Raw genomic sequence first — 22,975 nt, 5'->3', positions numbered from 1 at the left:
GAAGACCAGCAAGTTTCGGGCAGACCAAAGGGCGTCTTTCACCGAATTGATAGTCCTCCAGCAGCAGATGATGTTTGTCTCGGTGTGCGTCCCTGGGAACAGCCCGCAGAGCACAGACTCCTGTGTTACAGAGCTGCTTGGGATGAACCTTGACAAAAACCACTGCATCTCTTTCCACACCTGCTTTGCAAAGGCACATTCCAGGAGGAGGTGGGCGACCGTCTCTTCCCCACCACAGCCAACTCGGGGGCACTCTGCGGAGGGGGCGAGACTTCGGGTGTGCATGAAGGATCTGACGGGGAGGGCCCTTCTCACCACCAGCCAAGCTACGTCTTGGTGCTTGTTTGAAAGTTCTGGTGATGAGGCATTCCGCCAAATGACTTTGACGGTCTGCTCGGGGAACCATCCGACAGGATCCACCGTTTCCTTTTCCCGTAGGGCCTTGAGGACATTCCGTGCAGACCACTGCCTGATGGACCGGTGGTCAAAGGTGTTTTCCCACAGAAACTGCTCCACGAATGATCGATGGTACGGCACCGCCCAACTGCATGGAGCGTTCCGCGGCAATGTGACCAGGCCCATCCTTCGCAACACCGGGGACAGATAGAACCTCAGCACGTAGTGACACTTGGAGTTTGCGTACTGGGGATCTACACACAGCTTGATGCAGCCGCACACGAAGGTGGTCATCAGGATGAGGGCCACGTTGGGTACATTTTTCCCGCCCTTGTCCAGAGATTTGAACATCGTGTCCCTCCGGACCCGGTCCATTTTAGATCCCCAGACGAAGCGGAAAATGGCTCGGGTGACTGCCACGGCGCAGGAGTGGGGTATAGGCCAGACCTGCGCCATGTAGAGCAACAACGTGAGCGCCTCGCACCTGATGACCAGGTTCGTACCCACAATGGAGAGAGATCGCTGCCCCCACATGCCCAACGTTTGTCGTACCTTGGCTACTCGCTCCTCCCATGTTTTGGTGCACGCCCCGGCCCTTCCGAACTATATCCCCAGCACCTTCAGGTAATCTGACCTGACGGTGAAGGGGACAAAGGATCGGTCAGCCCAGTTGCCAAAGAACATGGCCTCGCTCTTGCCGTGGTTAACTTTGGCTCCCGAGGCCAGTTCGAACTGGTCGCAGATGCTCATTAGTCTGCGCACGGACAGCGGATCCGAGCAGAAAACGGCGACGTCATCCATGTACAGGGAGGTTTTGACCTGAGTGCCTCCGCTGCCTGGGATTGTCACCCCTCTTATGCTCGCATCCTTCCTCATCGACTCAGCAAAGGGTTCAATACAGCAAACAAACTAGACCGGGGACAGAGGACAGCCCTGTCTGACTCCAGATTTGATCGGGAAACTTTCAGATTCCCACCCGTTGATTGAGACTGCGCTACTGATGTTTGTGTAGAGCTTTCTTCTTCCACTCAACCATCTTCAGTTCCAATTTCAGACACTGAAATAAACCAAACCCCTTCCGAGTGCGGATTAAATAGACAATCCCACAGCTCTATGCTATTGACGGATAGGGGAAAGTAAAGATTGTGATTGGGTGATTGGAAGTGATGTCACAAAGGTTTTATATTGTAATTCTCTAATTGGTGTCTTTCCCCATCCAATCAGATTAAAGATTTGCAACCAATCACAAACACCCTACCTGCAATCAGGAAGTATATTTCATAAAGACTCTCTCCAAACCCAGTTTTTATTGAAAGAGCCGCTGCCCGTGTAAACCTCCCTGGAAATGTCCTGGCTGTTGTTGGGAGGACACTTATGTGTCCTTGTGTCTCTGCTATTGTAGGTGAGTGTGCAGTTAATTCAATTATTTTACTCTCTTCTTTTGTGTTTGAGAGTGTTCTGTCATTCGCTAGCTCTCAGTGTCTGGTGCTGTATGGATTCATTCTGTATCTCTCAGGCTCTGGTACTGTGTGTGAGTTTGACATCCATTCTGTCTCTCTGTCTCTGGTAATGTGAGTGTGAGGAGATGAGGTGGAGTGTTGTGGCGAGGATGATAGAAAAGAGCATTGGTGTGGTGACACAGCCTTGCTTGAGCCCAGTTTATATTAGCATTGGTTCAGTGGTAGGGCTGTTGGGAAGGATTACAGCTTGCATGTCTTCATGCAGTCATCCGAGGATGGTGACGAATTTCTCCAGGCAGCCAAATTTGAGGAGGACGTTCCATAATCCCTCCCAGTTGGTCGAGTCGAAGGCCTTTGTCAGGACAGAGAAGGCCATTTATAAAGGTTGCTGCTGCTCCCTACATTTTCTTGAAGTTGTCTTGCTGTGAAGATTATGTTCACTGTGCCTGTTGATGGACAGAATCCACATTGTGATTCCAGTAGGACGTCTTCAGCCACGGGGAGGAGGCAGTTGAGAAGGACTCTTGTGATGACCTTCCCTGTGGTGGACAGCAGGGATACCCCTCTGTAGTTAACACAGTCTGTCTTGTCACCTTTTTTTGAAGATGATCACAATTACGGCATCTCAGAGATCCCCTGTCATGCTCTCTTCCTTCCAGATGAGAGAAATGAGACCATGTATTTGTGTCAAGAGTGCTTCTCTGCCGTATTTTAGAATTTCGGCGGGAATTCCATATACGCAAGCGGCCTTATGGATGTTTAGCTGTCAGTTTGCCTTTTCAGTCTCTGTCAGTCTGGAATTGTGCTGACAGCACGGTGGGTACCATGCATTGGAATGTAGTCAAGGACGGGGGCCCGTCATTTTACTTTTATTTTTAGTTCTTTTTTCTTTTTTACATATTTTACAATTTTTTTTCTTTTGTTCATTTCATTTCATTGTAGTTTGTTCAGTTTGCTTACCCACTGTTTTTTTTTCATGTTTGTACTTGCTGCTGTTCAATCGTCAGTTCGTTAACACCCTATCTGTACTAATGCTTCGTCTTTCAACACACCATTAACATATTGTTTGCCTTTGCTCCATGACCTCTTGGTCAGCTATGTGGCCTTGTCCAATCTACTCCTTCTCCTTTGTTATCTCTTGCCCCACCCCCGACTTACTTGCTTATAACCTTTGACATTTCTAATACTTGCCAGTTCCGAAGAAGGGTCACTGACATGAAACGTTAACTCTGCTTCTCTTTCCACAGATGCTGCAAGACCTGCTGGGAAACGATTTAACATATGTTGCCTCCAGTCCAGATGCAAGGCTATTCCAACCTCTGTCATCGAGCTGCAGTATGCTGATGACGCTGGCATATGCACACCCTCAGAGGCCAAGCTTCAAACCCTTATCGATGCATTCACAGAGGCATATGAAATAATTGGCCTTAAGCTAAACCTCCAGAAGACAAAGGTCCTCTACCAACCTGCTCCCTGACACTGCCCCCCGACTATCAAGATCCACGGCGAACCACTGGACAATGTGGATCACTGTTCATACCTTGGGTGCCTCCTGTCACCAAGGACAGATATCGACAATGACACTCAGCATCACCTCCAGTGTGTCAGGGCAGATTTCAGTCATCTGAGGAAAAGAATGTTTGATGACAAAGACCTCAAATCAGACACCAAGCTCTTGGTTGACATGGCTGCAGTGTTACCTGCCCTCCTGTATGTGTCAGAAACATAGATACTGTACAGCAGACATCCCAAAACCCTGGAGAGATATCACCAGTGGTGCCTCCGCAAGATCCTGCAAATTCAGTTGCAGGACAGGCGCTCCAATATCAGTTTCCTCTCTCAGGCCAGCATCCTCAGTAACCAGACACTGGTCATGGTGAGTCAGTTATGTTGGGCAGGCTACATTATCCGCATGCCCGACACCAGAGTCCCAAAACAAGCTTTCTACTCTGAGCTCCGTCAGGGCAAGAGGCTACTAGGAGGGCAGAGCAAACGTTACAAGAATTTCCTTTCAACACTCCCTGAAAAAATGTGACATCTGCACTGATTCATGGGCATCTCTTGCCTGAGACCACCCAAAATGGAGAAGAAGCATCCGCGAAGGTGCCAGCCAGTTCAAAATTCGTCGACATGCCCAGTAAGCAACCAAATTCAAACAGTGGAAGGAGTACTTGGAAATTGGAGAATCCCATTATCCCACCTCACCAAGCACCATCTGCCCCACCTGTGGCCGAGTGTCTGGATCCAGAATTGGACTATTCAGTTACCTAAGGACCCACAACCCTGGAGTGGAAGGAAGTCATCCTCCTTACCGAGGGATTGCCTAAGAAGAAGTTTAGTGTGACATCCATTCTGCATCTGTCAGTCTCTGGTATTGAGTATGAGTGTGGGATTCATTCATTATCTGTCGGTATCTGGTACTGTGTTTGAGTGCAGTTTTCAGGCTGTATCTATTGGTATCTTGTGTGTGAGTTTTGTATTCATCTGTATCTTTTAGCGTCTAACACATTATTTGAGTTTTGCAGTTATTCTGAACTGACCCTTGGTAATGTATGTGTGTTTGAGGTTGTTGGTTTACCTGTTAATCTGTTGTACTGCACATGAGTGTGAGATTCATTCTGTATAACTCTATCTCTGTTCCTGTTATGTGTGTGTGATTCATTCTGTATGCTCCATCACTGGTATCACATATGTGTGTGGTATCAATTCCATTTCTGTTATTTCTGGTACTGTATGTGAGTGTTTATTTCATTCTGTAACTATCAGTCTCTGGCACTGTCTGCACGTTCTGGATCCATTTTGTAACGATCAGTCTCTCGCAGAGTGTGGATGTGGAATTAATTTTGTATCTCTCCATCTCTAGTGTCATGTGTAAATTTGGAATTCTTTCTGATTTGGTCATTGGCACTGGATCTGCCATTCTCTAGTACAGTTTGTGAATTTGGGATTCATTCTGTACCTGTCACTCACTAGTACTTTGTGAAAGTGAACGATACATTCCGTATCTGCCAGCCTCTGGTAGTGTGTGTGATTGTGGGATGAATTAATTAGCAGTCAGTGGTGCTCTATGTGAATGTGGAAATCATTCTGTAACTCAGTCTGATATTGTTCTGTGAGGGTGGGAATCACATGTATCTTTCAATTCCTGATGCTGTATGTGAGCATGGGATTCATTCTGTCCCTGTCGGTGGCACTGTATATAGCTGTGGGATTAATTATGTACCTTTCAGTCTCTGGTATTTTGTACGAAAGTGGGATTAATTCTAGATCCGCCACACACTGGTTGAGTGTGTGTGTGAAAGAAGATAATAAGAGACAAAATAGGAACAGGAGAAGGCCATTTGGCCCATCGAGCCTGCTGCGCCATTCAGTAAGATCATAGCTGTTCTGATTGTGGCCTTAATTCCACTTTCCTGCCTGCGCCCATGACCATTGACTCCCTTGTAGGTCAAAAATCTATCTATCACAGCCTTGAATATATTCAATGACCCAGCCCCCACAATCCTCTGGAGAGCAGAATTCCAAAGATGAACAACCCTCTGAGAGAAGAAATTCCTCCTCATCTCCTTCTTGAATGGGAGACCACTTATCTTGAAACTGTGGCCCTTAATTCTACATTCCCCCACAAGGAGAAACATCCTCTCAGCATCTACCTGTCCAGCAACTGAGAATCTTATAGGTTTCAAAAAGATCACCTTTCAATCTTCTGAACTCCAGTGAGTTTTGGCCCAACCTGCTCAACCTTTTCACATAAGATGGCACAGTGGCGGCGCAGTGGCCCAACCTGCTCAACCTTTTCACATAAGACGGCACAGCGGCATATAGGGCGGCACAGTGGTGCAGTGGTTAGCACCGCAGCCTCACAGCTCCAGCGACCCGGGTTCAATTCTGGGTACTGCCTGTGTGGAGTTTGCAAGTTCTCCCTGTGTCTGCGTGGGTTTCCTCCCACATGCCAAAGACTTGCAGGTTGATAGGTAAATTGGCCGTTAAAAATTGCCCCTAGTATAGGTATGTGGTAGGGAAATATAGGGACAGGTGGGGATGTGGTAGGAATATGGAATTAGTGTAGGATTAGTATGGATGGGTGGTTGATGGTCGGCACAGACTCGGTGGGCCGAAGGGCCTGTTTCAGTGCTGTATCTCTAAACTAAACTAAAAATGTCACTCAGCATCACCTCCAGTGTGTCAGCACAGCCTTCAGTTGTCTGAGGAAAAGAATGTTTGATGACAAAGACCTCAAATCAGACACAAACTCATGGTTGACATGGCTGCAGTGTTACCTGCCCTCCTGTATGTGTCGGAAACATCAACACTGTTCAGCAGACATCTCAAAACCCCGGAGAGATATCACCAGCGGTGCTTCCGCAAGATCCTGCAAATTCAGTGGCAGGACAGGCGCTTCCAATATCAGTGTCCTCTCTCAGGCCAACAACCCCAGTATCGAGACACTGTTCATGGCTAGTCAGTTATGTTGGGTGGGCCACATTATCCTCATGCCTGACACCAGACTTCCAAATCAAGCTTTTTACTCTGAGGTCCGTCAGGGCAAGAGACTACCAGGAGGGCAGAGGAAACGTTACAAGAATTTCCTTAAAGACTCCCTGAAAAATAAGTAACATCTCCACTGATTCGTGGGCATCTCTTACCTGAGACCACCCAAAATGGTGAAGAAGCAACCGTGAAGGTGCCAGCCAGTTTGAACAACGTCGGCATGCCCAGCTAGCAACCAAACGCAAACAGTGGAAGGAGTATTTGGAAATTCAAGTACCCCATTCATCCACCTCACCAAACACCATCTGCCCCACCTGTAGCCGAGTGTGTGGATCAAGATTTGGACTATTCAGTTACTTAAGGACACACAACCCTGTAGTGGAAGAAAGTCATCCTTGTTCCCAAGGGACTGCCTAAGAAGAAGTTTGAGTGTGACATCCATTCTGCATCTGTCAGTCTCTGGAATTATGTGCGAGTGTGGGATTCATTCTGTATCTGTTGGTCTCCAGTACTGTGTTTGAGTGTGGCTTTCAGGCTGTATCTTGTGTTTGAGCTTTGTATTCATCTGTATCTTTCAGCCTCTAACACATTAATTGAGTTTGTTAGTCATTCTGAACTGACCCTTGGTAATGTATGTGTGTTTGAGGTTGATATTTTACCTGTTAATCTGTTGTACTGTACATGAGTGTGAGATTCATACTGTATAACTCTATCTCTGTTCCAGAATGTGATTCATTCTGTATGCTCCATCGCTGGTATCACATATGTGTGTGTTATCAATTCCATTTCAGTCATCTCTGGTACTGTATGAGAGTGTTTAATTCATTCTGTAATTGTCAGTCTCAGGCACTGTCTGCAAGTTCTGGATCCACTTTGTAACTATCTGTCTCTCGCGGAGTGTGAATGTGGAATTAATTTTGTATCGGTCCATCTCGAATTTCATGTGTAAATTTGGGATTAATTCTGAATTGTCATTGGTACTGTATCTGTCATTGTCTCGGACAGTTTATGAATTTGGGATTCATTCTGTACCTGTCACTCAATTTGTGCAAGTGTGAGATAGATTCTGTATCTGTCAGCCTCTGTAATGTGTGTGATTGTGGGATGAATTAATTAGCCGTCAGTGGTGCACTATGTGAATGTGGAAATCATTCTGTAACTCAGTCTGATATTGTTCTGTGAGGGTGGGAATCACAGGTATTTTTCAATCCCTGTTGCTGTGTGTGAGCATGGGATTCATTCTGCACCTGTCAGTGGTACTGCGTGCATCTGTGGGATTAATTCTATACCTTTCAGTCACTGCAATTGTGGATGAAAGTGGGATTCATTCTCGGTCCACCACACACTGGTTGAATGTGTGTGTGCAAGAAGATAAGAAGATACAAAATAGGAGCAGGGGAAGACCATTTGGCCCATCGAGCCTGCTCCGCCATTCAATAAGATCATAGCTGTTCTGATTGTGGCCTGAATTCCACTTTTCAGCCTGCGCCCAGAACCATTGACTCCCTTGTAGATCAAAAATCTGTCTGTCACAGCCTTGAATATATTCAATGACCCAGGCTCCACAGTCCTCTGGGGAACAGAATTCCAAAGATGAACAACCCTCTGAGAGAGGAAAATCCTCCTCATCTCCTTCTTGAATGGGAGACCACTTATCTTGAAACTGTGGTCCCTAATTCTACTTTTCCCCACAAGTAGAAATATCTTCTCAGCATCTCCCCGGCCAGCAACTGAGAATCTTGTAGGTTTCCAGAAGATCAACTCTCAATGTTCTAAACTCCAGTGAGTATAGGCCCAACTTGCTCAACTTATTCCCATATGACAATCCAACATCCCAGGAATCAGCCTAGTGAACCTTCTCTGAACTGATTCCAATGCAAGTATATCCCTCCTTAAGTAAGGAGACCAAAACTGTGTGGAGTTGGGATGTCACTAATGTCCTGTAAAGTTATAGCAAAACTTCCTTACTTTGATACTCCATTCCCCTTGCTAAAAATACCAACATTCCATTTGCCTTCCCAATTACTTGCTATACCTTCATGCTAACTTTTTTGTAATTCATGTACCTGGACACCCAGATTCCTTGGTAGAGCAGCATTCTGCAGTCTGTCACTGTGCAAATAATATTCTGTTTTTCTATTCTACCTGCCTAAGTAGACAATCTCACATTTTCCCATATTATACTCCATCTGCCAAACGTTTGCCCACTGACTTAACCTATCTATATCTCTTTGCAGACACATTGTGTCCTCCTCACAACTTGCTTTCCTACCTATCTTTGTACCATCCATCAATTTGGCAACAGTACACTCAGTCCCTTCATGCAAGTTATTAATATAGATCATAAATAGTTGAGGCCCCAGCACTGATCCCTGTGACATTCCATTAGTTACAGTTTGCCAATCTGAAAATGCCCCATGTATCCCCACTCTGTTTTCTGTGAGTTAGCCAATCCTATATCCATGTGCGTGTAGTTTTCAGTTTGTATCTGTCAGTGCCTGGTACTCTATGTGAGTTTTGGACTCTTTCTCAATGTCTCAGTGCTACTATTTGTGTGTTAGATTGCTTTAGATGACTCAGGCTGCGATACTGTGAGTGAGTGCAGCAATCAAACTATACCTTTCAGCATCTGGCACTGAGCATGTGTATCAGAATCACTCTGTATCTGTCAGTATCTGGTACTCTGTGTGAGTGTGGGATTCATGATATAACCTTCCGTCCCTGGGACTGTTTGCAAGTCTGGATTCATTCTACATAAAATGTCAGCAATGCAACAGGCCACAGATGTGATAGGTTTTAAGCAGACAGTATGTTTGAGGTTTTACCTGATATTAAATATCTGTCACTGTAAACACAATAGTGAAAAATAATGTATCCTTCAATCTGATACAGGATTGGTGTGCAAGTGTAACTCAGGCTGTACGAATCAATTTGATCAGTGCCATTCAGTCTGAGGGAGAATCTTGGACTTGCATGTAAAATGAACTCAGTCTGGAATTGTACAGTTTCTTCCAACTGACACAGTATGAGGTTTTAGGACTGGTATGTTATTTATAGCTCAAACTATACTAATCAAATTTATATTGTAACTTTTATTTTCATAATCCAGGTGAGTTTTAATGTATATGTCTGGACACATTATGGCAATTATTACTCATAAACTCAGAACGTGTTGGGCTGGTATTTAACTTGAATCTCAGAGTATATTTTTATATTATTTAGAGATACAGCATTGAAACAGGCCCTTCGGCCCACTGAGTCTGTGCCAACCAACAACCACCCATTTATCCTAATCCTACATTAATCCCATATTCTCTACCACATCCCCACCATTCTCCTACCACCTACCTACACTGGGGGCAATTTACAATGGCCAATTAATCTATCAACCTGCAAGTCTTTGGAGGTGGGAGAAAACCGGAGCAGCCGGCGGAAACCCACGCAGACACAGGGAGAACTCGCAAACTCCACACAGGCAGTACCCAGAACTGAACCCGGGGGTCGCTGGAACTGTGAGGCTGCGGTGATAACCACTGTGCCGCCCATAAACACACATAATGCCTCCATTATTGAGGTTAATTCTGTAACTTTGAAACGGGAACCATAATTTGTAGCTGAGGTTGCACGATCGTGGGATTGGCACAGTGATAATTTGATAGTCGGTGAGAATTTGGACTGGGATTTATGAGTTGGGGTGACATGGAAACAACGTCTGTCTCTCCTGCTCTGTTTGATTGAGGGATTGAAAATGTGTCTCTGGATCTATTTCTGCTGTCTGAGACTGTGGAACTGATGACCTGTCTGTGCGTCTGCGCTCTGTGAGTGATAATGTACGGACTGTATGAGAAGGAGCTGGTGACACTCTTCCTTGTAACTTGGGTGGAGGAAACATCACATTTATTCCGGTTCATTCAATTATTTGCCTGTTTGAATAAAAGTATGTTTATAACTGAAATACAGGGAAGGTAGAACATACAGGATTTTAAAGAATTTAATCTCTCAAATAATAATGAACGCCCACAAAGGAAGCCCAGCCATACAAATATTATCATTGTTTGACTGCACTGCAGTAACAGGTTCTTCCCATTCCGTCTCCTTTCCCTGTCCACACACAGCCCGAAAATGGCCTCTCCCTTCCCCCACTCACTCCATGTTCCGGGACCAGTTACTGCTCCATTCCACCTCTTACAAACAGCCCCCGCCTCCGCCTGAACTTGCCCCGGACTCGATGCTGATCTCTGAGTCGATCTGCGGACACGCTCCCAAAGCGATGTGCTGCTGGAAGGAGCTGCTGTTTGCTCCCTTCCCCCGGGACTGGGATCTCTCCATTCGCGGCTGTTTTCAACCATCTTCTTCCGCTCACAGGCAGTGCTGGGGGAGTGGAGCGCAGGCGCAGATTTCTGCAACAATTCAGCAAACAGAAACATGGAAAATTTCCGGCGCAGAATGAGGCCATTCGGCCCATCATGTCCGTGCCAGCGCAAAGAGAGCGATCCAGCCTCATCCCACAGTTTCTTGTTATTGGACAGTGAAGTGTGGAAACAGATGCGGACAGTCAGGATGTGGGGAGTTACACAAAGAGAATCTATTATCGGCACCAGGTGAGAAGTGTGAAGGACACATTTTAAACAGCGGCTGTTTGGTTTCGCTTGAACGGTTAGACCATGGGAGCGGGAACTGGAAATCTGACCTGTGTAAAAGTTCCTGTTCCGTCGGTCAGTCCCATTCATGTCCCAGTGGATTGTTTCTGGATGTCATTTAATTGTTGTAAAATGGCCAAAGCCCCTGGTATGCAGTAGCTGGGGGCTGCAGGACTGCAGTGGCATCAGACACTGACTCTGTTTGCATTGCTGGGTTTCCTTTGTGATTGTTCACAATGATTATTAATTGAAAAATTGTTTTGGTCACTTTTGTATCTTCTACCACATCTCTTCCTGAATTATAATAAATACTTTTTTCTTTCCATAGGCAAATACTTGAAGGAAGCAGAATAAATGCAGTGATTCCTCGACACAAGAGGAAGTGCAGCCAGCTCCTCACACACAGTAAGTACAGTATCACTCACAGAGAGCAGAGACATCAATTCCACAATTACCGCCAGCAGAAGTAGTCAGACCGGCACTGATCCCAAGTTCCAGAAACATTTATTCAATCCAACAGTCACTCAGAGCAGGAAAGACTGAAGTTGTCTCCATTTCACCCCAACTGTCCAGGAGATACATCAATCCCAGTCCAAAATCACACCCACTATCAGATTGCAAGGCACTGTGTCACTCTCACAAGAGAGCAGACTGAACTACAAATTCAATGTCAGATACAGCAGACAAACAGAACCTGATTGTAAAGTACAGAATTTATCCCAATAATGTACCCAGACTGCAGACTGAGCTCCATGTTACACATCACTCCACAAATCTCACAAATGGTCAGAGCGGAAGACACAGTATTAATTCCATTACTGCAAACTGAATGAACTTGACCATTACATACCAGGACATAAAACATATTGTAAGATGAAAGGACACAGACGTGAAATGTTAATTCTGTTTCTCTCTCCACATACGCTGCCTGAACTGCTAAGTATTTCCAGCAATTTTGTTTTTTTTAATTTCAGATTTGCAGCATCTGCAGAATTTTGCTTTTATTTTAGAGTTAAAGAAACATTGCCTTGTGAGGTGAGAGTGACTGCCCTTGATATCAAGGCAGCTATTGACCATGTATGGCATCAAGGAGCCCAAGCAAAACTGGAGTAAATGGGAATTGGGCAAAACTCTCTGCTGGTTGGAGTCATACCTAGCACAAAGGAAGATGGCTGTGGTTGTTCAGGTCAATCATCTCAGTCTCAGGACATTACAGCTTGAATTCCTCAGGCTCATGTTCTGGGCCCAACCATCTTCAGCTGCTTCATCAATGACCTTCCCTCCATCACAAGGCTGAAAGTGGGGATGTTCACTGATGATTGTGCAATGTTCAGCACCATTCATGACTCCTCAGATACTGAAGCAGCCCGAACCCAGATGCAGCAAGACCTGGACAACATCCAGGCTTAGGCTGATAAGTGTCAAGTAACATTCACGTCACATAACAAATGAAAAAAGTGAGGAAATAGTGAAGGGCTTTTATGGAATACACGGAGACATGTTTCCACTTGTGGTGGTGTCTGAAACAAGAGCCAAAAATATAAAATCATCATTCCTAAAGCCAATGAGGAATTCATGAAAATTGTATTTACGCAGTGAATGGATAGAATCTGGAATTTTCTATCACATGGAGAGATTGAGGTGAATAGTATTGATGCACGTAAGGGGAGGTGGAACAAGTGAGCAAGTGTATGGGGAGAAATGAATTGAGCAATATACATATCAGGCTTTATTTTTCTTTATTTATGCAAATGATGCAGGATGGCTGGAAATATTGTGTAGAGCATAGAGCAGTTGGGACGATCCCAGTGCAGTGTTTTGTCTGGATGGATCTGCCCAGAACACTTGTGATGCAGGAGCTGGGAGCTTCAGTACTTCAGTGGAGGCAGATACTGACATGGGTTTTCAATTGTGTGTGTTCTTAATAATTATTAATTCAGAAAGTAAATTCACATCTTTGATATTTTGCACCTCACCTGTTCTTGAGTTATAAGATATATTTTTTCTTCATACAGGCAAATACTTGACGGAATCATGATGAATGTGATGGTTGCTGCACTCGAGGCACAAGGAACAGTGCAGCCAGCTCCTCTCACACACAGTAGGTACATTATCACTCAGAGTACAGAGGTACAGATGGTTCATCAATTCCCTAGTCTCAGACTGCAGAAGTAGTCAGGCCCACATGGATCCCAAGTTCCAGAGACACATTTTCAATCCAACAATCAAACAAAGCAGGAGAGAAAGAAGTTGTTTCCATTTCACCCAATTCAGTCCCACTGACAGTCAGATACATCAATCCCAGGTCAAAATCACACCCACTAGCAGATTGAAATGCAATGTGTCAATCTAAATATAATGCAGACTTAGCTAGCAATTAAATATCAGATAGAATTGGTACACGTTACTGTTTGTTATTGATACCATCAATATCGGCGACTACACTCTGGAAGTGGTTCAAGAGTTCACCTACCTAGGCTCAACCATCACTAGTAACCTATCTCTCGATGCAGAAATCAACAAGCGCATGGGAAAGGCATCTGCTGCTATATCCAGACTGGCCAAGAGGGTGTGGGAAAATGATGCACTGACACAGAACACAAAAGTCCAAGTTTATCAAGCCTGTGTCCTCAGTACCTTGCTCTGCAGCAGCAAGGCTAGACAACGTCCGTCAGCCAAGACTGACATCTCAACTCATTCCATATTTGCTGCCACCGTAGAATCCTTGGCATCAGGTGGCAGGACTGTATCTCCAATGCAGAAGTCCTCGTGACGGTCAGCATTCCCAGCATATACACCCTACTGAGCCAGCGGCGCTTGAGATGGCTTGGCCATGTGAGCCACATGGAAGATGACAGGATCCCCATCTCGCATTGTGCAGGGAACTCGTCACTGGTATCAGACCCACCGGCCATCCATGTCTCCGCTTTAAGGACATGTGCAAACGCGACATGCAGTCCTGTGACATTGACCACAAGTCATGGGAGTCAGTTGCCAGAGATTGCCAGAGCTGGCGGGCAGCCATAAAAGCAGGGCTAAAGAGTGGCGAGTCGAAGAGATTTAGCAGATGGCAGGAAAAAAGACAGAAGCACAAGGAGAGAGCCAACTGTGTAACAGCCCCGACAACCAATTTTATCTGCAGTGCCTGTGGAAGAGTTTGTCACTCGAGAATTGGCCTTTCTAGCCACTCCAGGAGCTGCTTCACAAACCACTGACTGCCTCTGGGCAATTACCCATTGTCTCTCGAGACAACGAGGCCAAAGAAGAAGAAGACTGATTGATTGGCACAGAATTTAACCTAATGATGTACCCTGAGATTTAAATTAAATACCATACCCAAAGCTCACACCCATTGATTATAAAGGATGTTGAAACATCCCCATGGTGTACCCTGAGATACAAGTCGCAAACAAGTCCAACATTCATTACAGTGAAAGGTTCAAAGGTGCTGAAAGATATTGTAAGCTGAGACACAAATTAGATACCAGTTCAGAACTCACCCACACTGTGAAATGGAAAGATACGGAATCAATTCCATTAGTGTAGATTGGTCTAAACATTATCTACCATTCTAAAAACTCATACAATACCAAACTGAAATACAGTATCAATACTATTCATGCAGATTGATCTAAACATTGTATACCATTCTAAAAACACACAGTATCAATTCTATTAGTGCAGATTGATCTAAACATTACATACCATTCTAAAAACTGATACAATATCAAACTGAAATACAGTATCAATTCCATTACTGTAAATTTATCTAAACATTGCCAGTCCAAAAATCACATACAGTATCAGACTGAGCAATGCTGATACGAAGTGTAAACTGTGATGTAAATTAGATGCCTGGGTAGAACTCACCCAGACTGCAGAATTGAAAAATACAGTTGACTGTGATCCACATTATTTACCAGCCAAAAACATCTCATACATGATCAGAGTGAAATAGATTATCAATTCCATTTGTGCAGACTGAACTCCACATGACAAACCAGTAAAAACTCTCATACAGAGGTATGGTGATTTTGTGGTTACATTAAAGGACGAGTAATCCAATAATGGTCCAGAGACATGAGTTCAAATTCCACTGCAGCAGCTGGATAATTATTGAATCAAAGCAAGTTTATGGCACAGCAAGAGGCCATTTGGCCCATCATGTCTGTGCCAGATGAAAAACTTTCCACCCATTCTAATCCCACATTTCAGCATTTGGTCGGTACCCCTGCAGATTACGGCATTTGAAGTGTATATCCAGACTCCTTTTGAATGAGTTGAGGGTTTCTGCCTCAACTACCCTTTCAGGCAGTGAGTTCCAGACACCCACCACCCTCTGGCTGAAATTTGTTTTTCCTCATCTCCCCTGTAATCTTTCTGCCAATCACTGAAAATCTATTCCCCGAGTCACTGATTTCTTTGCTAAGGTAAACAGGCCCTTCACTTCAACTCTATCCAGAATCCACAAAATTTTGTTCATTTCAGTCAGATCTCCCCTCAGCCTTCTCTGTGCCAAGGGGAACCGCCCCAGCCTATCCAATCTTTCCTCACAGCTGCGTTGTTCCAGTCCCAGCAACATCCTCGTAAATCTCCTCTGTACTCTCTCTAGGGCAATTACATCCTTTCTGTAATGAGGTGCTCAGAACTGCACACATTACTCAAGTTGTGGCCTGACTAATGATTTATACGGTTCCAGCATAACCTCTCTGCTCTTATATCTATCCCTTGGCTAATAAAGGAAAGGATTCCATATGCCTTCTTACCACCTTATCGACCTGTCCTGCTACCTTCAGGGATCTGTGGACATTTACCCCAAGGTCCCTCACTTTCTCTACACCTTTCAGCATTTTCCTATTAATTGTGTATTCCTTTGCCTTGTTTGACCTCCCCAAATGCATCAGCTCACACTTCTCTGGATTGAATTCCATTTGCCATTTTTCTGCCCATCTGGCCAAACCATGAAGATCTTCCTGCAGCCTACAGTTATCCTCCTTGCTATTTACCACATGGCCAATCTTTGTGTCATCTGCAAACTTCTTGATCATGCTTCCTACATTTACATCCATGTAGACTACATCAGCTGCACTGCCCTCAACTATCTTCCTTTTTAATTCTTCAAAATTTTGATCAAGTTGGTCAGACAAGATCTTCCCTTAACAAATCCATGCTGGACTATCCTTGATTAATCTGTGCCTTTCTAAGTGACATTTTATCCTGTCTCTCTGAATAGATTCCAATAATTTTCCCACTACTGAGGTCAGACTGACTGTCCTGTAATTATTCGGTCTATCCCTCACTCCCTTTTTAAACAGAGGTACAATGTTAGCAGTCCTCCAATCCTCCAGCATCACACCTGTATCCAGTGAGGTCTGAAAAACGATGGTCAGACCTTCCGCTATTTCCTCTCTTGCTTTTGAAGAGCCTGGGGTTCATTTCATCCGGCCCTGGTGATTTATCAATTTTCAAATAAGCTAATTCCATTAATATGTCCTCTCTCCCTCTGTTGATCACGTCTAATACTTCACACCCCTCTTCGTTATCTACAGTATCTGCATCGTCCCCCTCTTTTGTGAAGACAGATGCAAATTATTCATTAAGAACAATGCCAGCATCTTCTGCCTCTACACATAGGTTGCCTTTTTGATCTTTTCTGTGCCCAACTCTTTCCTTAGTTATCCTTTTACTCTTAATGCATTGATAAAACATTTTTGTGTTCACCTTGATTTTGATTACCAATATTCTTCCATGCCCGCTCTTAGTTCCCCTAATTTCGATGTTGATTCCGCATCCCCCCCCCCCCACCCCCCACCCCGCTCCACTCCTCATTCTATACCCCTCTCGGCTTTCTGTAGTATTGAGTTCTCTATGTCGGGCATAATTTTTCCTTTACTGCCTTATCATACCCATAAGCTCCTTGACATCCATGGGGCTCTAGATTTGGCCTTCCCACCCTTTTTCTTTGTGGGAACATGTTGACTCCGAACCCCTTGAATCTTCCCTTTGAATTCTTCCCACTGCTCTGACACTGATTTACCTTCAAGTACCTGTTTCCAGTCCACTTTTGCTAAATCACTCTTCAGCTTAGTAAAGTTGTCCTTGCCCCAACTGAGAACTTTAACTCCTGTTCTATCCTTGTCCTTTAATAATTATGTTAACTCTGACTGAATTATGATCACTACCACCAAAATGCTCTCCCACTGCCACTCCTTCCACCTGCCCATCTTCATTTCCTAAAACTACATCTAAAACTTCACCCTCTCTTGTTGCAAAAAAGTTCTCCTGAATGCATCACAAGAATGCTGCTCCCTCAATTCCTTTCACACTAAAAGTATCCCAGTTCATGTTGGGGTGGTTAAAATCCCCTCCTGTTACTGCCCTATTGTTCTTGCACTTCTTAGAGATTTGCCTACATATCTGCTCTTCTATTTCCCTCTGACTGTTTGGGGGTCTTTAGTACACTCCCAGCAGTGTGATTGCCCCTTTTTTTTTCCTTAGCTCAATCTATACGGCCTCATTTGATAAACCTTCCAACATATCATTCCTCCTCACAGCTGGATTAGTTTCTTTGACCAAAATTGCCACTCTCCCTCCTTTGTTATCCTCCTCCCTATCGTGTCTGAAAACCCTGTAACCAGTAATGTTGAGCTGCCATTCCTGTCCCTCCTTAAGCCATGTTTCTGTAATAGCTATGATATCATACTGCTACGTGTCTATCTGTGCCCTCAGCTCATCTGCTTCGTTTTCTATACTCCTTGCGTTGAAATTGATACTCTTGAGCACTGCCAAACTTTAAAAAAAATTTCTAACCTTTGTTTCCTCTGTCTTCCAGACTCATCCATTAATTTTCTGCCTTCCATTTTCATTTTTAATTTTGTCCCATCTGAGTCTACCTTCCAGTCCCCACCCCCCTGCCAAATGAGTTTAAACCCTCCCCAACAGTACTAGCAAATGTCCCACAAGGAACTCCATCCCGGCTCTGTTCAGGTGTAACCCATCCGAGCTGTCCCAAGAATCTAAATCCCTCCCTCCTGCACCATCTTTCCAGCCAGGCATTTATCTGTCTTATCCTTCTATTCTTGTACTCATTTTTGCCTGGCACTGGGAGTAATCCGGAGAATACTGCTTTTGATGCTAATTTCTTACCGAGCTCCCTAAATTCTGACTGGAGGACAACATCCTTCTTTCAACTTTGTCATTGGTTCCGATGTGGACCACAGCTGCTGGCTGTTCACCCTCCCCCTTTAGGATGCTCTGTAACTGCTTAATGACATCCTTGACCCTGGCAGCAGGGAGGCACCACAGTATTCTGGGATTCACGTCTGCAGCCACAGAAATGCCTGATTGTTCCCTTGACTATTGAATCATCTATCACTATGGCTTTTCCAGTCTTCCCTGTACTCCCCTTTGCAGCTGAGCCACCCGTGGTGCCATGGATTTGGCTCTGGCTGCACTCCCCAACTGAAGCATCACTGTCCTCTGTGTTCAGAACCTGTCGGAGAGTGTGATGCACTCAGGGTGTCCTGCATACCTGCCTGATTCTCTTTGACTGCCTAGTGGTCACCCATTCCCTCTCTCCCTGCATACTCTTAATCTGTGGAGTGACCACATCTATAAACATACTATCCATATAACTCACTTCTCACGAATGCACCGCAGTTTCACCAGCTGCCGCTTAAGTTCCAAACCCAGAGTTTAAGCAGCTGCAATTGACAATACTTCCTGGCACAAATGGTTCTCCAGGATACGGGAAGTATCCTGGATCTCCCACATAGCACAAGAGGTGCATTCTCGAGGTTGAAGCACCCCTGCCATTCCTTTATGTTAGCCCTTTTTCTGCTGCCACAGATCATGATGGGCCAAGTGGCCTCTTTCTCTGCCTTAAACCTTCTATGATTCTATCATGTTCACTAACATTATCCCCCTTCATATACAGCACCGCAGAGAATAAGTCCGACCATTCCTAACAGTGTGCCCATATCACACTGTATTACACATTCATATGTATCATCAGAGAAAGTATCAGTAACACAATAAAGTGCACACGTATCACACTCAATAACTTTGATAACAATAATGTATCCCAAACATATGTGCAGCATTTAGAGAGGAAGAGAGACAGTATCAATAGTGCATTTTCTATCAGTATGTCCATGTCACACCCAATAACTGGATCCCACGTTTATATAGAGCACGAGAGACAGAGGTGATAGTGAAAAATTGAGAGAGACGGGGGCGGGGTGGAAACGGGCGGGGGGTGATGAGAGGTGAGACAGAGAGAGATCCCCATCAGCAGTTACAGGCTGACCTGGAAGCCTCATTTTATTTTGAAAGATCCCCTGGGAGACAGACGGTGCAGTCTCATCTCTAACTGATACTGTGTCATAAACAGACACATTATTATTCCTCGACTCTGTGAAACAGTTCGTGAGGTGAACAATGTTCCAAATTTAACGCTCTTGGCCCTGTTGATCTCTGTAATCTTTCAGCTCACACCGTTCGATATGACTGTCAGTGAGGGACAGTTTCAATGTGATGACATTAATCTGGGACTGTTACTGTCAGATATTAACTCCTGCGCAATCGCAGCAAACACAGCGACTCCCTCGGAGGATTGCTTTGAGAAGACGGGTGAATGAAGAGCAAACACACTGCAGGGAATGATCTCAAACTGAGCTTCAGAAAGGGGGAATCCCCCAGCTTGAAACGTTCTCTGACCTTTCCCCACAGCCCCAGTTCCTTTGCTCAAACTCGGAGAAAACTGAACTGGGGAAAGTTCCAATTCATTTTTATTTTCTGAATGAGTGGGGAAAGAAGCGCATGCGCGATGCAATCCCACCCGCCCCACTGTTCAGGAGCAGAAGAGCGCATGCGCTCTCCCCTCCCCTCGCAGTGTCCTTTCGCGTCATTTACTCTGTGAGCGGAAGAAGTTTGTTTGAAACAGATGGGAGTCCCGGTGTAAGCGAGTAAACAGCAGTCTCCTTCCAGCAGCACGTTGTTTTGGGAGCCTGTCCGCAGAGGGGCTCAGAGATCAACATTGACTCTGGAGCAAGTTCGGGGGCTGTTTGTAATAGGCGGAGTGGAGCAGGAACTGGTCCCGGAACATGGAGTGAGCGCGGAAGGAGAAGCCTTTCTCAGGCGATTTGTGGACAAGGTAAGGGAGACAGAACGGGAAGAAGCTGCTGTTGAAAATAATTGTTGTTTTCTATCCTCAAACCTGTAATGCATGTTCCTGGTTTAGCTCCAGTTTCACACTGTTTGTTGTTATTGAGCAGTGAATAGAGGGAACAGAGCCGGACAGTAGGGATGGGGACAGTTATGCAAACGACACCTATGGCTGGCACCAGGTGAGAAGTGTTAAGGGTTTGAACAGCGGCTGTCGGTTTCGGTTGAATGGTTGGTGGAATGAGAAACAAGTAAATGGCAGAGACTTTGAACAAGAATTTTGCATGTCTTCACTGAAGACACTAAAAGCATCCCAAGAATAGTAGAAAATCAAGGCAGAAAAGGAGGGAGGAATTTGAAACAATCACTATCACTAGAGAAAATGTACGAAGAAAACTAATGGGACTAATGGCTGACGGGTCCCCTGGACCTGATGGCTTGCATCGGTTTAAAAGAAGTGGCTGCAGAGATAGTGGATGCATTGGTTGTAATCTTCTTAAATTCCCTAGATTCTGGAACAGTCCCAGTGGATATTAAAACCACAAATGTAACGTCCCTATTCAGGAAAGGAGGAAGAGAGAAAGCAGGCAATGACAGGCCTGCTAGCCTAATGGGTGTCATTGGGAAAATGCTGGAATCCATGATGAAGTAAAGAGCAAAAGAACATTTATAATACAATCATGCAGAGTCAACATGGATTTATGAAAGGGAAATCATGTTTGACAAAATTAGTAGAGTTCTTTGAGGATGTAACAAGCAGGGTAGATGCAGGGGAACCAGTAGATGTAGTGTATTTGGACTTTTAAAAGGTATTTGCTAAAGTGCCCTGTATAAGATTACAACACAAGGTAAGAGCTCATGGTATTGAGGGGTAATATATCAGCATGGACAGAGGATTGACTATTGAACAAGAAACAGAACTGGGATAAATGGGTCATTTTCAGGTTGGCAAACTGTAACTAGTGGGGTGCCACAGGGATCAGTGCTGGGGCCTCAACTACTTACAATCTATATTAATGATTTTGATGAAGGGACCGAGTGTGAAAAGGAGTTCAGTCACCCTCTGTCCATAATAGACCACACGAGACTCAAGCTCTTTGTTCACCGGTTTATTGCAAGCATCTGCAAGGGAGACCGTACCCATTCGAGATGGTGTACGAACTCCCCAAATAGTTCCAAAAACATCATTTTTATACCATTTTACAGATAGCAGCTCATTTACATTTACCAATCATTCTGTTACACAGTCTTGTCTCTTATCTCAATCCAGTTGTGTCTACTTGTACATAGCTAGGTTACCCAATTACATTCTAAGCAGGTATACATTATACTATCCAATCATTAGCAAGGCACGAACGCATGAAACTTTCACCCTTGTCTGGTTTATGTCAGACATGACTACTCGTGGTTCATCAGGCCTTCTCCTTTGTTCACTGTTACATGTCCTTTTCCCTTTCACCTCCCCCTTCAGAATGTATTGTAACTAAATTTACTGATACAAAGATAGGTGGGAAAGCAAGTTGTGAGGAGGACACAAAGAGTCTGCAAAGGGATAAAGACAGGTTAAATGTGTGGGCAAACATTTGGCAAATTAAGTATAGTGTGGGGAAAATGTGAGGTTATCCACTTTGGTAGACTGTATAGAAAAGCAGAATATTATTTAAATGGAGAGCGACTGCAGAATGCTGTGGTACAGAGGGATCTGGGTGTCCTTGTGTATGCATCCCAAAAAGTTAGCATGAAAGTACAGCAAGTAATTAGGAAGGCTAATGGAATGTTGGCCGTTATTGCAAGGGGGATGTGGTATAAATGTAGGAAAGTCTTGCTGCAACTGAACAGGGTGTTGGTGAGACCACACCTTGAGTGTTGCCTACAGTTTTGGTCTCCTTATTTAAGGAGGAATATATTTGCATTGGAGGTAGTTCAGGCAAGTGTCACCAGGTTGATTCCTGGGATGAATGGTTCTCTTGTGAGGAAAGGTTGACCTGGTTGTGCTACACTCATTGGAGTTCAGAAGAATGAGAGGTGATCTTTTGAAACATATAGGATACTGAGGGGCTTGATGATGTTGAGATGATGTTTCCCCTCATGAGGGGAAACAAGAACTCGGGGGAACAGTTTCAACATAAGGGATCTCCCATTTTCGATGGAATTGAGGAGGAATTTCTTCTCTCAAAGGGTTGTTGTTCTTTGGAATTCTCTACCCAAGAGGATGGTGGAAGCTGGTCATTGAATATATTCAAGGCTGAGTTAGACTGACTTTTGATTTACAAGGGAGTGAAGTGTTATTGGGACAGGCAGGATAGTGGAGTTGAGACTATGATCAGATCTGCCATGATCTGATTGAATGGTGGAACAGACTCGACTGGCAGATGGCCTAATCCTGCTCCTAGTTCTTGCATTATAATGCCAGGTGGAATTAAAAATCTGACTTGTGCAAATATCCCTGCTCCAGCAGGTATTCCCATTCATGGAGCAGTGCAGATGTTGGGTTGTTCCTGGATGTCACTAAATTGTTATAAAACTACCAAAGAAAACCTGATCAGCAGAAGCTGAGTGCTGCAGTGGAATCAGACACTGACATTCTTTGTATTACTGATCATCCTTTGTGGTTGGTCATAATGATTATTAATTGAAATATTACATTCATGTCTTTTCTAGTTTCCACCTCAATTGATCTTGAGTTACAAGAGATATTTTTCTTTCTTTCTCTCGGCAAATACTTGAAGGAACCAGAAGGATTGTGATGATTCCCCAGCACAAGGATATCTACAGTCCACTCCTTCTAACACAGAGTAGGTACATTATCACTCCCAGAGCTCA

Source organism: Heterodontus francisci, unplaced genomic scaffold, assembly GCF_036365525.1.
Source record: "Heterodontus francisci isolate sHetFra1 unplaced genomic scaffold, sHetFra1.hap1 HAP1_SCAFFOLD_61, whole genome shotgun sequence".
NCBI classification, from domain to species: Eukaryota; Metazoa; Chordata; class Chondrichthyes; order Heterodontiformes; family Heterodontidae; genus Heterodontus; species Heterodontus francisci.
The sequence above is the reverse complement of the archived record's forward strand: the minus strand, read 5'-3'. Positions refer to the sequence as shown.